Genomic DNA, 16,229 nt, shown 5'->3' on the forward strand with positions numbered 1-16,229 from the left:
ATTTTATTCCACTTGACAACAGTAGGGAAATATACTCCTAACTGCAGATTGATCTGTCGTACATTCTCCTGAGTGTACTCATCAGTGAGAGGTACTTCTGCGTCTAATTTACAATCAGCAATGAATTTCACAGGGTCAATATTGGAGGGCAAACATGCCCGTAGCACTGTCCGCCAATCTTTGTTTGTGGGTTCGGTGGCGTTACCTAATTCTCTGATAAACCTCTGACATGCGGCTAGATCCTTTCTGGGATCGGGAAATTCAGACATAATTGTCCTCAATTCTGTCCGGGACCAAGGACAATGCATAGCAATGTTCCTGACGGGAGTGATTCCCTGAGCGTCAGTCTTCCCATTGGGGACTGCGATCACCCTGACAGGATTTAGTTCAATTACATCATTCTGAGTTGCTTCTACAATGTGAGGTGCAATTGTCTCTGCATAATGTACTGTACCGTACTTACCTGTGGACACGACCTCACCTGTCCCTCCACTAGGGGCCTTTGCTACTGTTCTTACTGGTTGGGCCGTGCCCACTTGTGTGTCTTGTATGGTGGCTGCTAGAGAGAGTGCCGATATCGTGCTGGGCTCATCTTCTTGCTCGCAGTCCTGAGGGAAGTTTAAGATGGGATACAACTTGCACGGGTTAGCATTAATACATTTATCGAGTTCACTCTTATCATATATTAGTATGCCATTGTCTGTAGCCACTTTCTCCCCTGTAATATACGGTGGTGGTGGTGCAGTTGCAATCAGTTTCCTGCTAGGGTTGGAACCGGCTGCGTGAGCTAGTTCCCTTTGCATATCACCCTCTTGTTGCCATAAATGTAAACAGTTTGAGTGTCTGATCCTTTGTTTTCGGGATTTTAACAGACATATCCTAATCCTTAAATTCTGCAACACCTCTGGATTAAAACTGCCTACCTTAGGGAATGGTTCCCTATCTTCCGCAGTCATACGTTCCCATTCATTGCATAAAACCTCTGCGTGTGATCCATATTTCTCACACATTATGTACCTCGCCGACCCCTTGGGCCGCGGAATATCAACCTGAACCCTGGTTGATCGTCCCTTACTTGAGCAACTGGCCCCCATCTTTTGCAGGTATTGCCTTCTCAGCTAATTCCTACAAAAAAACAAAATACTCAATATAAGGCAACGGTGAAAGTTCAACGAGTGCTCTCACCCACTCACGCCCACGTTGGCCAATACACCTAAACACTGTCGTCAGCGCCGGTACGTACCCAACCTAGGGCCCCTGTGTAACCTCTATTTACTGAAAGTATATGGGAGTGACTTACCCTTCCCAGTAAATATTGGTCATTGGAGATTTCCTGAGTGACCAGAGAAACTCCCTTAAAAGAAAAAAATTGTTACACAAATCACGTTGCGTGTGCTACACCTAGCGCTAATGATCCTGCGATTTTACGCAAAGCTTGTAAAAGGGTATCACGTTGAGCTAAGTTTTGCACCCACGAACGCGCGGTCCAATCGCACAGCGTATAGGTAACTGTTACTTATCCGCCGTACGACCAACGGAATCGTTTTTCAGGCTGCGAAACCTCAGCCGGAGCGTATCTGAACGGGCCTATATGGGTTCTACGCCAACCACCTGGGCTGCGCTCTCTAAACAAAACCCTTGCTGACCTTTGGTCTGCGGTACTCTATACCTTCGCTGACCTTTGGTCTGCGATATCTACTACTTTGCTCCTTTGTACTTTAATCAATGTTAACGTGAGCAAGCCACTCTCACGCCACCAAGTGTCCACTCACCTGGTGTGGTCTCCTACGGGATCCTGAATTCCCTGGGTCCACAAAACCTTTATTGTTTGCACACTCACGCTCATTCACTCATATACACTTTGGTTTTTCTGTACAGAAAATTAACTTTCATTCAGATAAAACAGCCTTAGTTCCAGAGGTAATACAGTAAAAAAGGTTTTTAAACTAAATATTGGAAACTGATCAATTTGTGCTATTATCGCGTGGCTACCGTCTCGCGGCTAAACTAAAACAATGCCATTGTGTGATTTGTACTTAGCGGTCGTACTTTTACGCACGTTGCGTAAACACGCCACGTGTGTATGCCTTTACGTTGCGTACGCAGTCCCGTACTCTGTCCGAGACACGTGTACAAAGGCCGTACGTCCGCAGTACTACAAATCCCACACTTCTATAAATGTAAATGATATTTAACTATAATCGCTCACTTCACATAACACACAGTTTCTACTGTGTAAACCTTTACAACTAGGCCAGGCTGCGTGTGCGTCTTACACTTACTTCCTTAACTATTAACTCTATAATTTAACTAAATAGCTACAAATTTTCTCAGTACAGGTCAAAATTAATCTAGTAATCAATGTTTATGGCAATAATGTGAGCAGATATGCAAAGTACAAAATACAGGTATATGCGTGTGTTGTGTGCGCATTTGGCGCCAAACAGAAATTTACAGATTTTAAAAATAGCTTTGCGTTCTTACCTTACGGATCCCTCCAGCATCCCTACAAACCATGCAGGGCATACGCTTATCTAATCAGCACTAGTGTATCCACCAACCAAGAGAAGGCTTACGGGGGATACCTTTCCGCCCTTTGCTGATAGATAAAGTCTGCGTAAACCTGCTAGGCTGCGGGTATGAGGAAGAACCGGACGATGCCCCCAATTGATAATGTCGATATTACCTTAAACCACAAAGCTATACCTCTAGATACACTTTTACCATGGAGCCGCTATGGTCGCTAGACCGAATACACGTGCTACGCACTTCGTACGCTATTTGCGTACAGAGTCCTGCACGTGGTACGTACTTGGTGTACACACGCCGCGCTTAGTGTACAGAGTACGCACAGCGCACGCACACACAATTGATAACCTTTAAACCTTGTTAGTGATACAATGTAATGATATGATTACACTGTATACCCTTGGCAGCAAAGTACTGCCACGATGTTATACCTTAAACCTTAAGTAGCGCTGACGGTATAAAGTACCCGCAGTGCGTACACCTTATCAATACTTATAAACCTTATACAGATAAATACGCTTTAAACCCTTGCAGGAAAGTGAAGACACAACACCGATTTGTAGGTGAAACCACAGGGTTCTAAGGCCACCGTGGATTATTTCAAAAGGTAAAACAGTACAAATCATACACTACAGGCTAACAAGATAAATCTAAAACAGAGTAATGGCTACAGAGAATGTACATACGTGAGAATGTTCGCAAGCGCAACCCGGCCGGTCTTCCGCTAGTCAAATAGAAAGCATTCAGCGTCTTCTGACCGGCCAGGCAACAATGGGCTTTTTATACACAACTTACATACACAATACAATGGTCACTGTAATCTCATTGTCCATTGGACACAGATGTGTCTTTTCATTACAGGAGAGGACATAGGTTGATTTGAAAAGATGGGCGATGTCTTTCCCCAACTGCTCTTGTGGGTGGTATCCTCTGGATTCCCGCCGCATACATAATATACAGTAAATACAGTTAATATCTATATTCTACTTCTGCACATAACTATACGCTAGTACATGCGATCTTTCTCTGACCAATACCGGAATGTTACCCTTAAAATACCCTACAGCTGGATACTAGACATCACCTTCCAACCTTTATCTGACCCTTCCTATCATGCAAAGGCGAATCCCTTAGTCCTGGAACTGTTTAAAGTATTGATACTCACTGATGTGGTGCAAGGGAGTTATATCTAAAATGTACACTATTTGGGTTAAATATGTAATGTTCTAATAACCCTCTACGCACTCACAAACTCCGCCGTAAATACCGATATCACGCGCATGATTGCAGGAGCGATCCTACGCAAATTGCGGATATGTGCACGCACGGCGGACTGAGTGCACGAGCAGTGGGCATGTGCATGGGGTTAGTACAGGGCATATGCATTACAATATTTTTCGACTTTGACAGCACGATGTGCCTGCGCATTGCGGTGCATACACGTGCAGTTTTGCCGAAATTTAACCTGATCGCAGCGCTGCAAAAAGTTGCTAGCGAGCGATCAACTCGGAATGACCCCCAATACCGCGCCGGGGTTCCTGCCTTTGGATTAATGCTCATTAGAGGGTGTTATAGCATTTAATATGCTAGTATAATTTTTAAAGCCACAAAACCGCACGGGAAAAATTCTCTAAGGAGCATTACACCTGTGCCCAGATCCCCGCAGCCAGAGCCAGCCCTAACCAATTTGATGCCCTAGGCAATATTTTGGCTGGTGCCCCCTAGCACCACCACTAGCTCCGCCTCTGACCTTGCACCTCTTTCCCAGCACCATCACCCCTCACCCATAGCAGTCCTTTTTTTGGTGATTTTACCCCCTATATTTTAAATAGGAACAGTTCGCACATTTGGCGCACAGACCAAAAAGGGGTGTGTTTTTGCTGACAAGGGGCATGGCCACACAATAGTAACCCCAATTCCAACTACGCCACACAGAACTGCAACTTTATTCACATTTAATCATGCGATAGTGTCCATAATTCACATTACATCCCACAGTAGTATCACTTTACCTTATAAACGTTACTCCTCACAGTAGAGCCCCTTATTCACATTACATCACACTGAATTGCTCCTTATTCACATTACACCACACCCTATTGCTCTTTATTCACATTAGACGACACAGTAGTGCCCTTTCTATGCGCCACATTATGTGCACCTTATACACATAATGCCACAGAGTAATGCCCCTTACACATATGAGACACATTATTAATGTCATTATAAACATAATGCGCCTTACACATTGGTGGTCATTCCGAGTTTTTCGCTATTTTTTTCGTTCGAACAAGGTATTCGCAAACTTGCGAACATGCTGCAAAATAGCGATTATCCGCCTCCAACGTATTTTTGCTAATTCGTCCGCAGTATTACACAAAGTGGGCGTATGCCAAATGACATAGCAGTAATGCGAAACCATCGCATTAACACACACCTCATCGTAACAATACTAACTTTTCGTAGATTTACACATTCTTCTTAAAATTGCACACGCTTTTGCGGAAAAATGCACAGCAATGGTTTTTTTTTCTATTAAGCTAAATTACACCTTTCAGTTTAAAGTCCACAAGCCCACCTCAATTACGAATCCAATTAGTGTAATGAATGATAATGGTCATGACCAATTAAGTCTTCAAAAAATACCTGAAGAACACTTTGTAGGCATAATTGGCCATCAACATTTAAATGTTTTAAATAAAAATATAGATGTGTTAAATGTGCCTGGTCTAATTTTTTTTTTTGTGTGTTATTGTGTAGAGGTGTAGTTTGTGAATGAAGGTGTTTACATGTTTTTTTATACAATAACCTCCTAACTGTTTTTTTTATTTTTTTGTAAAAATCTTACGTTAGATGTGTGAAATGTTTAAGGTAATCAATTTCTGCTAGCCAATCTGCTGTTCCTTTATTGCATTAATAAACACAACACCCGCTTAACTTGAAAACATTTTTTTTATTGGTTGGCATTTTTTTTTGTTTTTGTGTGCTGGAAATTTTTATAACGTAAAAAAAAAAAAAAAAATTAACTAAACTTTTGCAGCTGCTCGACATTCTTCATTAATCCCTGCAGGTGTTGCTGCATGGTGGCAAGAATGCCCACAAAAGTAGTGGGATCTCCAACTGCAACATCTGAAATTAAGAGGCAACATAAACATTACTAACTTACTCACATTACCAATTATACAAGCAAGGCACAAAGCACACTTTAATGCAGGCATGTCCAAACTGCGGCCTTCCAGCTGTTGTGAAACTACATATACCAGCATGCCTTGACACAGTTTTGGGGTCAGAGAATGCAAAAGCTGTGTCAGGGCATGCTGGGATGTGTAGTTTCTCAACAGCTGGAGGGCCGCAGTTTGGACAGGTCTGCTTTAATGGCAAAGTGACTACATCATGGCTTTTCTAAGGATAAATCAGTAGCAGAACAACACACAAGCCTGCTCAGCAATGTTTTTTTAAAAATATAAATTTTTTAGAAAGTGTACCACACCATGGGGTACATTTACTAATATGGGAGTTCTATTTAAGATGGGACGTTGACCATATGAACCAATCAAATGCAGCATATTATGTTGTAGAAGGGGCCAGAAAAATTACAAGTATAATCTTATTGGTTGCTATGGGCAACATCCCATCTTAAAGAGAACTACCATCTTAGTAAATGTAACACCATGTTGGGATTCATTCACATCTGGAGTGAAGCAGACTTATCTTTTTTGGGGTTGGCCCTGCATCATCACACTGCATATCAACATCTTCAGAAGGACAACATATCCTAGCATGCCCACACTCCCTGAAAGCCTGCCTTACTTACTACATAAGGTCAAACAGGTTTAAAATTAAATGTAAATTTTTTTTGAGTGTAACTTTCACAACACAAATCACTGTGTCCTTAGCCTGGCTAACAAAGTGAAGCATGCGAATTCAATGTGCTAATATTGGAATACCCAGGCACAAGTGTAAAAGTCAAACAACATACTAAACTCCACTCACGTCTAACTGTTTAGCAGATAAAGTTGCACATACAAACCCTGTTGTCCAGGCAACCCTGTCGACCTAATGAGTGTCGACCTAGAGTGGGCATCCTCAACATTGCAGACATAGACACTGTACATCTAATGATACTCACACAAATGTAAATGCAACATCCATACCATGATGAAGAACACAAACATTTTTCCTTGGGTCAAGATTGGCCACAGTACAACACTGCATGTATTGGAATTTGAAGTTTAAGTAGGTAACAAATACATTTTAAATGTGTCAAAACTTACTCTCATCTGCCACATGCGCAGCACCCTCTAGATTTTCCGGGGCTTCTGCTGCCCATTCACTGGGTGGGGAAGGAGGCTGGATGGGGGAAGGAGTCTGGATGGGGGGAAGGAGGATGGATGGGGGAAGGAGGATGGATTGGGGAAGGAGGAGGGATTGGGGAAGGAGGATGGAATGGGGAGCTGGTTACAGAGGGTGGGTCTGATTGAGAGGGGGAGGGGGGTGGAGAGGGTGTTTGGGCCACAGAGGGGGAGATGTGCTGAGAGGTGGGTTGGTCCACAGAGGATGAGGGGGCCAGAGAGGGGGAATGGGAAAGAGAGGGGGAGGTGGGCGGAGTGGTGGTTTGGCCTACAGAGGGGGAGGGGGACAGAGAGGGGGAATGGGAAAGAGAGGGGGAGGTGGGCGGAGTGGTGGTTTGGCCTACAGAGGGTGAGGGGGACAGAGAGGGGTATTGGTAAAGAGAGGGGGAGGGGGGCAGAGAAGGGGATTGGGAAGGAGAGGGGGATTGGGCCACAGAAGGGGAGGGGGGCTGAGAAGGGGATTGGGAAGGAGAGGGGGATTGGGCCACAGAAGGGGAGGGGGGCTGAGAAGGGGATTGGTCCGGGCTTTCAGCAGCAGCTTGCCGTTGTGCTTGCCCTAGAATGACATATGTAATATTTAGGTTGTGGCTTTAAAAATTAAAACAACAGCATTTTTCTATTACACTGTTCTATCCCATGGGGGTCATTCCGAGTTGTTCGCTCGCAAGCGGATTTTAGCAGATTTGCTCATGCTAAGCCGCCGCCTACTGGGAGTGAATCTTAGCATCTTAAAATTGCGAACGATGTATTCGCAATATTGCGATTACACACCTCGTAGCAGTTTCTGAGTAGCTCCAGACTTACTCGGCTTCTGCGATCAGTTCAGTGCTTGTCGTTCCTGGTTTGACGTCACAAACACACCCAGCGTTCGCCCAGACACTCCCCCGTTTCTCCGGCCACTCCTGCGTTTTTTCCGGAAACGGTAGCGTTTTTTCCCACACGCCCATAAAACGGCCTGTTTCCGCCCAGTAACACCCATTTCCTGTCAATCACATTACGATTGCCAGAACGAAGAAAAAGCCGTGAGTAAAATTCCTAAGTGCATAGCAAATTTACTTGGCGCAGTCGCAGAGCGGACATTGCGCATGCGCATTAAGCGGAAAATCGCTGCGATGCGAAGATTTATTCCGAGCGAACAACTCGGAATGACCCCCCATGTTAAAGACACAGGGGTAAAATTACTAAAAAAAATTTTTTTAGGAACTGGTGATGTTGGCCATAGCAACCAATCTGATTATACGTAACATTTATTAAGCTGCTTCTAGAAGAGAATAGATTGAATCTGATTGGTTGCTATAGGCAACATCACCAGTTCTAAAAAGCTCCCACCGTAGTAAATTTACCACACAGAGCAAGTTATTGGGTTCAGTTGACAGCCTGTGTAGCAACTCAGTACAACAACATGCACTTTTTCAGAAGCACTTTGCTGCACAGTCAGTACTGCTTGCCATAACTACACACACTGTGTCATGTTTGTTCTACAATACTACATTGTCAGTGTGCTAATTTTCACACTATATAACTTAGTGAAAATATGCAAGTTTTGCATTCAAAGTTTCTGCTAATAATCTTAGTGGAATTGAATGTAATATGAAACTTACTTCGCCTACGTGTATTGCGGATTTGTTGGCGGATTTGCGCCAACAGGTCCGGTGTGCGACGGCGGAGGTCGCTCCAGCGCCTTTCTAGCTGGATAATAGTGCGTCTGGTCCGGGTGCGGGTGCGGAGTATGCGGCGGACCTCCGCGTAGGCCTCACGCTTTATCCTATTGGGGACAAAGGGCCCTGCGCGGCCTACGCGGCAGTCCATCACCGCTACCAACACACGCAGCTCACGGCGGGTAAAAGCTGCTGCGCGCATGGTGCCAATGGCGTTTTCCATATATGGGCTTATATTTATAGTGTGTGGTGGCATGTGATTGGTTGTAATTGTATGGTGTCATCTGTAATAAACTTTATTGATATGTGTACATTAATGTGCAGGACAGTTTGTATAGTTCGCATGGGCGGAGATTCGCACCCGCGGACACACACACACACACACACACACACACACACACACACACACACACACACACACACACACACACACACACATCATTAAGATATGGCTGCAATTCATACACATATAAGTCTACATATATATATATATATATATATATATATATATTTAAAACAACACACACACATTTTTAACAACCTATTTTTGGGCTTAGAAAAAACACAACTAAGTGTAACAATCTGTTTACTCACCACATTTTGCTGGAACAAACAGCTACACAAAGTGACACATTTTTGGATTTTTAGGATCAGATGGTGTGTCATTTTTATGGTAAACAGATGCACAAGCCAAACAGAAAAAAAAAGTTATTGTTGTTTAATAACACAATTACCCCAAATTCAAAACTACAAAGTAATTTTTTTTAAACAAAAAACCATTGTATACAACAATCTTACACAACAAACATGATAAGGAGAACATTACAGATACAATCTGTACTGAAACAATATAAAATACTCGCTGAACTCACTCAGAAATGTGCTCACTCAGAAATGTCCACCTTGCTTCAGGAATTTTCTGCATACACCCACACACACACAGGCTGCATGCAGGGTGTTTATATAGCCAGTACAACAATTACTGGACCAATTTGCATAATTTACACCTGCGTGGATTTCCGCACCGGAAAACACACGCAGCTATAAATAGCTAGACACTCGTGCATACACACATGCCACCAGCAACATGGCTACTCGTGAGCAGATGGCAGCAGAGATGGACGAGGTGCAGCAGCAGATGGCTTCTTTATCACATCGACGCCTAGCGCTGCGGAGGCAGATGCTTGACTCTGCCAATGCTGAGTTAGAAATAGCAGGACCCAGTACTATACAAACTCCATCTTCTGATACCCAGGAGTTAGGAGTGAATCCCCTGACAGACATAGATAGTGGGGAAACTGAGGGTGATTCTGGACTAGCAGCTCAAACACAAACTACACAAGCAGCTAGTGAAGAGGAAGATGGTGAGGAAGGACAGAACGATAGCTCTCAGGCTACATCCTAAAAAAAGAAAAGACAGCCCGCCTTCACTAAGAGGGAGTTACGTGTTTTGGTCACACAGGCCATGGAAAAAATACATAGAGGACCCAAAAACATGGGTGCTGCATCCAAAGATCGAATTTGGAGGGACATCACTGATTCTGTTAATGAAGTCGGCTCAATAGTCCGCACCTCGCAGGTAGTTCGAAGACGGTAAGTGTATATTGACAAACCATTTTCTGAGCCAAGTATTCTTAAAAACTTAGCTAGATGTGATGTTGCCTATAGCAACCAAATACATAACATGTGTACTATCAATTAAAGCAGGTATTCATAACTTTTATGTCCCTTGCCCCTATTTTTTAACACATATGTAGTTGGGCCGACTTCAAATCCCGCCTGAAGGGCAAGAGGTCTGCTGAGTGGAATGCCTCGAGGGCAACAGGGAGAGGTCCTGCTGCCACTGTGGAGTACACAGATCTTGAGGAGATGGCAATGGACTGTGTGAGCTACGAGGAGGGGGTTGGGGTGTCTCATATGGACACGGACCTGCCTGAAATACTCCATGCACATGACTTGCCAGGTAAGTTTACACACATATTCCTAAAGAAAAATTTTTTTTGGTTCCAAAAGTCTCATATTGTTTTTTTCTACTCTTTTTCCACTCATTCTTCTATTTGCTTTGAACATAACACAGCACAGGTGGGTGAGCAGGTAGAGTCACAGGAGGGTTATGTGGCTGAGGCTGAGGTGGGGGGACCTAGTGTCTGTGCCAGTGTGGGACCACACATTCCATCTGTCCAGATACCAACTGGCCCCCCCACCCAACCCTCTGCTATCCTGGACATCCTGTCTGAAATAGCCAGGTATGGTGAGAGCCTGAATGCTTTTCAGGACAGGATGCTCCGGGAGGTAAGCCAGATACCTGTCCGGCTCACTGAGCACAGAAACAGCGTAGAGCAAGGTGTAGCTCAACTCTGCCAAGGTCTGGCAGAGATCAGGCAGGGCCAAGATTAACTCGCCTCCTCCTTCCAACAACTTGCCAATTCGATTTGGCAAGGGCTCCAGGACATCGCTGTCTCCCTTGCCCACAGTGGCAGAGAGCCACCCACATCGGCTCCCTCCCTTCCCCCTGCCCAGGAAGAACATCCCACTTGGCAGGGCCCTCGAAGGTCGCTCCGCAGACCGAGCCATGAAGAACTACATCAGGCGGGGGAAAAAAAGAGAAAGTAATGTCTCTCCAGATGGGCAGCACCCATGTTTTACATGTTGCCTTGATGTATTTTTTATTTTTGGCTTGTGTGGCCAGAATGTACAACTCCCTCAAAGTGAAAGGTTTTCTTTAAATTGTAGCCTGTGAGTTATTTGGCCTACACCTGAGCCATATTCCTCTTCCTAGCGTGCTGTGTATATTTGTGTTTGTGTGTTGGTTCCGGAATCTACCTCAGTTACCCTAAAAGTTTAGTCTGGCTGGGGGTTCACTTAGTTAATTTAAAACATCATATTTTGTCAGAAGATGGGGTTACCATAGTACTGGGTTCTGCTATGTGCATTTTGCCACTGCCATCTGCTTGCTGCTATATCCATCTCTGTATGTGATGCTCATTTGTAGCCATGTTGTGTTGGTGATTTTGTATTTTTTTTTAAGTAAAAAAAAATGACATTACAATTGTTTGTGTGTTTTATTAAAGGTTATGCACTCAGGAAAACTGTGCCCTGTAAACTTGAACATGGCATATTGACATTTGTGGAACAAGGGAACAATCAGAATATTCAGACAAACATTGCATATTCTAATTTAAAATCTGTATGCCTTGCACAACACTTAATTGGCCATATAAAAAAACAAAAATAATTAGGAACTTGGGTTACTAGGGGCAACATGCCATAGTATTAGATATGGACACATATTCCCACAATAAAAAAAAAATAAGAATTTACTTACCGATAATTCTATTTCTCATAGTCCGTAGTGGATGCTGGGGACTCCGTAAGGACCATGGGGAATATCGGCTCCGCAGGAGACTGGGCACATCTAAAGAAAGCTTTAGGACTATCTGGTGTGCACTGGCTCCTCCCCCTATGACCCTCCTCCAAGCCTCAGTTAGGATACTGTGCCCGGACGAGCGTACACAATAAGGAAGGATTTTGAATCCCGGGTAAGACTCATACCAGCCACACCAATCACACCGTATAACCTGTGATCTGAACCCAGTTAACAGCATGATAACAGAGGAGCCTCTGAAAGATGGCTGACAACAATAATAACCCGATTTTTGTAACAATAACTATGTACAAGTATTGCAGACAATCCGCACTTGGGATGGGCGCCCAGCATCCACTACGGACTATGAGAAATAGAATTATCGGTAAGTAAATTCTTATTTTCTCTAACGTCCTAAGTGGATGCTGGGGACTCCGTAAGGACCATGGGGATTATACCAAAGCTCCCAAACGGGCGGGAGAGTGCGGATGACTCTGCAGCACCAAATGAGAGAACTCCAGGTCCTCCTCAGCCAGGATATCAATTTTGTAGAATTTTACAAACGTATTTGCTCCTGACCAAGTAGCTGCTCGGCAAAGTTGTAAAGCCGAGACCCCTCGGGCAGCCGCCCAAGATGAGCCCACCTTCCTTGTGGAGTGGGCATTTACAGATTTTTGGCTGTGGCAGGCCTGCCACAGAATGTGCAAGCTGAATTGTACTACAAATCCAACGAGCAATAGTCTGCTTAGAAGCAGGAGCACCCAGCTTGTTGGGTGCACACAGGATAAACAGCGAGTCAGATTTCCTGACTCCAGCCGTCCTGGAAACATATATTTTCAGGGCACTGACAACGTCTAGCAACTTGGAGGCCTCCAAGTCCCTAGTAGCCGCAGGCACCACCAATAGGTTGGTTCAGGTGAGACGCTGAAACCACCTTGGGGAGAAACTGAGGACGAGTCCTCAATTCCGCCCTGTCCGAATGGAAAATCAGATAAGGGCTTTTTCAGGATAAAGCCGCCAATTCTGACACGCGCCTGGCCCAGGCCAGGGCCAACAGCATGACCACTTTCCATGTGAGATATTTTAACTCCACAGATTTAAGTGGTTCAAACCAATGTGACTTTTGGAACCCAAAACTACATTGAGATCCCAAAGTGCCACTGGAGGCACAAAAGGAGGCTGTATATGCAGTACCCCTTTTACAACGTCTGAACTTCAGGGACTGAAGCTAGTTCTTTTTGGAAGAAAATTGACAGGGCCGAAATTTGAACCTTAATGGACCCCAATTTCAGGCCCATAGACACTCCTGTTTGCAGGAAATGTAGGAATCGACCCAGTTGAATTTCCTCCGTCGGGCCTTACTGGCCTCGCACCACGCAACATATTTTCGCCAATTGCGGTGATAATGTTTTTGCGGTTACATCCTTCCTGGCTTTGATCAGGATAGGGATGACTTCATCCGGAATGCCTTTTTTCCTTCAGGATCCGGCGTTCAACCGCCATGCCGTCAAACGCAGCCGCGGTAAGTCTTGGAACAGACAGGGTCCTTGCTGGAGCAGGTCCCTTCTTAGAGGTAGAGGCCACGGATCCTCCGTGAGCATCTCCTGAAGTTCCGGTTACAAAGTCCTTCTTGGCCAATCCGGAACCACGAATATAGTGCTTACTCCTCTCCATCTTATCAATCTCAGTACCTTGGGTATGAGAGGCAGAGGAGGGAACACATACCCTGACTGGTACACCCACGGTGTTACCAGAGCGTCTACAGCTTATTGCCTGAGGGTCCCTGGACCTGGCGCAATACCTGTCGAGTTTTTAATCATGTGGAAGACTTCTGGGTGAAGTCCCCACTCTCCCGGGTGGAGGTCGTGCTGAGGAAGTCTGCTTCCCAGTTGTCCACTCCCGGAATGAATACTGCTGACAGTGCTATCACATGATTTTCCGCCCAGCGAAGAATCCTTGCAGCTTCTGCCATTGCCCTCCTGCTTCTTGTGCCACCCTGTCTGTTTACGTGGGTGACTGCCGTGATGTTGTCCGACTGGATCAACACCGGCTGACCTTGAAGCAGAGGTCTTGCTAAGCTTAGAGCATTGTAAATGTCCCTTAGCTTCAGGATATTTATGTGAAGTGATGTCTCCAGGCTTGACCATAAGCCCTGGATATTCCTTCCCTGTGTGACTGCTCCCCAGCCTCGCAGGCTGGCATCCGTGGTCACCAGGACCCAGTCCTGAATGCCTAATCTGCGGCCCTCTAGAAGATGAGCACTTTGCAACCACCACAGGAGGGACACCCTTGTCCTTGGTGACAGGGTTATCCGCTGATGCATCTGAAGATGCGATCCGGACCATTTGTCCAGCAGGTCCCACTGGAAAGTTCTTGTGTGGAATCTGCCGAATGGGATTGCTTCGTAGGAAGCTACCATTTTACCCAGAACCCTTGTGCATTGATGCACTGAGACTTGGCTCGGTTTTAGGAGGTTCCTGACTAGCTCGGATAACTCCCTGGCTTTCTCCTCCGGGAGAAACACCTTTTTCTGGACTGTGTCCAGGATCATCCCTAGGAACAGAAGACACGTCGTCGGAACCAGGTGCGATTTTGGAATATTGAGAATCCAATCGTGCTGCCGCAACACTACCTGAGATAGTGCTACACCGACCTCCAACTGTTCCCTGGATCTTACCCTTATCAGGGAATTGTCCAAGGAAGGGATAACTAAAATTCACTTCCTTCGAAGGAATATCATCATTTCGCCCATTACCTTGGTAAAGACCCGGGGTGCCGTGTACCATCCATACGGCAGCGTCTGAACTGATAGTGACAGTTCTGTACCATAAACCTGAGGTACCCTTGGTGAGAAGGGTAAATTGGGACATGAAGGTAAGCATCCTTGATGTCCCGAGACATCATGTAGTCCCCTTCTTCCAGGTTCGCAATCACTGCTCTGAGTGACTCAATCTTGAATTTGAACCTCTGTACGTAAGTGTTCAAAGATTTTAGATTTAGAATCGGTCTCACCGAGCCGTCCGGCTTCGGTACCACAACAGTGTGGAATAATACCCCGTTCCCTGTTGCAGGAGGGGTATCTTGATTATCACCTGCTGGGAATACAGCTTGTGAATGGCTTCCAAAACTGTCTCCCTGTCAGAAGGAGACATCGGTAAAGCCGACTTTAGGAAACGGCGAGGGGGAGACGTCTCGAATTCTAATTTGTACCCCTGAGATATCACCTGAAGGATCCAGGGGTCTACTTGCGAGTGAGCCCACTGCGCGCTGAAATTCATTGAGATGGGCCCCCCACCGTGCCTGATTCTGCTTGTAAAGCCCCAGCGTATACTGAGGGCTTGGCAGAGGCGGGAGAGGGTTTCTGTTCCTGGGAACTGGCTGATTTCTGCAGCCTTTTTCCTCTCCCTCTGTCACGGGGCAGAAATGAGGAACCTTTTGCCCGCTTGTCCACGAAAAGACTGCGCCTGATAATACGGCGTCTTCTCATGTTGAGAGGCGACCTGGGGTACAAACGTGGAATTCCCAGCTGTTGCCGTGGCCACCAGGTCTGAAAGACCGACCCCAAATAACTCCTCCCTTAATAAAGCAATACTTCCAAATGCCGTTTGGAATACGCATCACCTGACCACTGACGTGTCCATAACCCTCTACTGGTAGAAATGGACAACGCGCTTAGACTTGATGCCAGTCGGCAAATATTCCGCTGTGCATCACGCATATATAAAAATGCATCTTTTAAATGCTCTATAGGCAAAAATATACTGTCCCTATCTAGGGTATCAATATTTTCAGTCAGGGAATCCGACCACGCCAACCCAGCACTGCACATCCAGGCTGAGGCGATTGCTGGTCGCAGTATAACACCAGTATGTGTGTAAATACCTTTTAGGATACCCTCCTGCTTTCTATCAGCAGGATCTTTAAGGGCGGCCATCTCAGGCGAAGGTAGAGCCCTTACAAGCGTGTGAGCGCTTTATCCCCCCTAGGGGGTGTTTCCCAACGCACCCTAACCTCTGGCGGGAAAGGATATAATGCCAATAACATTTTAGAAATTATCCGTTGTTATCGGGGGAAACCCACGCATCATCACACACCTCATTTAATTTCTCAGATTCAGGAAAACTACAGGTAGTTTTTCCTCACCGAACATAATACCCCTTTTTTGGTGGTACTCGTATTATCAGAAATGTGTAAAACATTTTTCATTGCCTCAATCATGTAACGTGTGGCCCTACTGGAAGTCACATTCGTCTCTTCACCGTCGACACTGGAGTCAGTATCCGTGTCGGCGTCTATATCTGCCATCTGAGGTAACGGGCGCTTTAG

The sequence above is a fragment of the Pseudophryne corroboree genome, chromosome 3 (genome assembly GCF_028390025.1).
Source record: "Pseudophryne corroboree isolate aPseCor3 chromosome 3, aPseCor3.hap2, whole genome shotgun sequence".
NCBI classification, from domain to species: Eukaryota; Metazoa; Chordata; class Amphibia; order Anura; family Myobatrachidae; genus Pseudophryne; species Pseudophryne corroboree.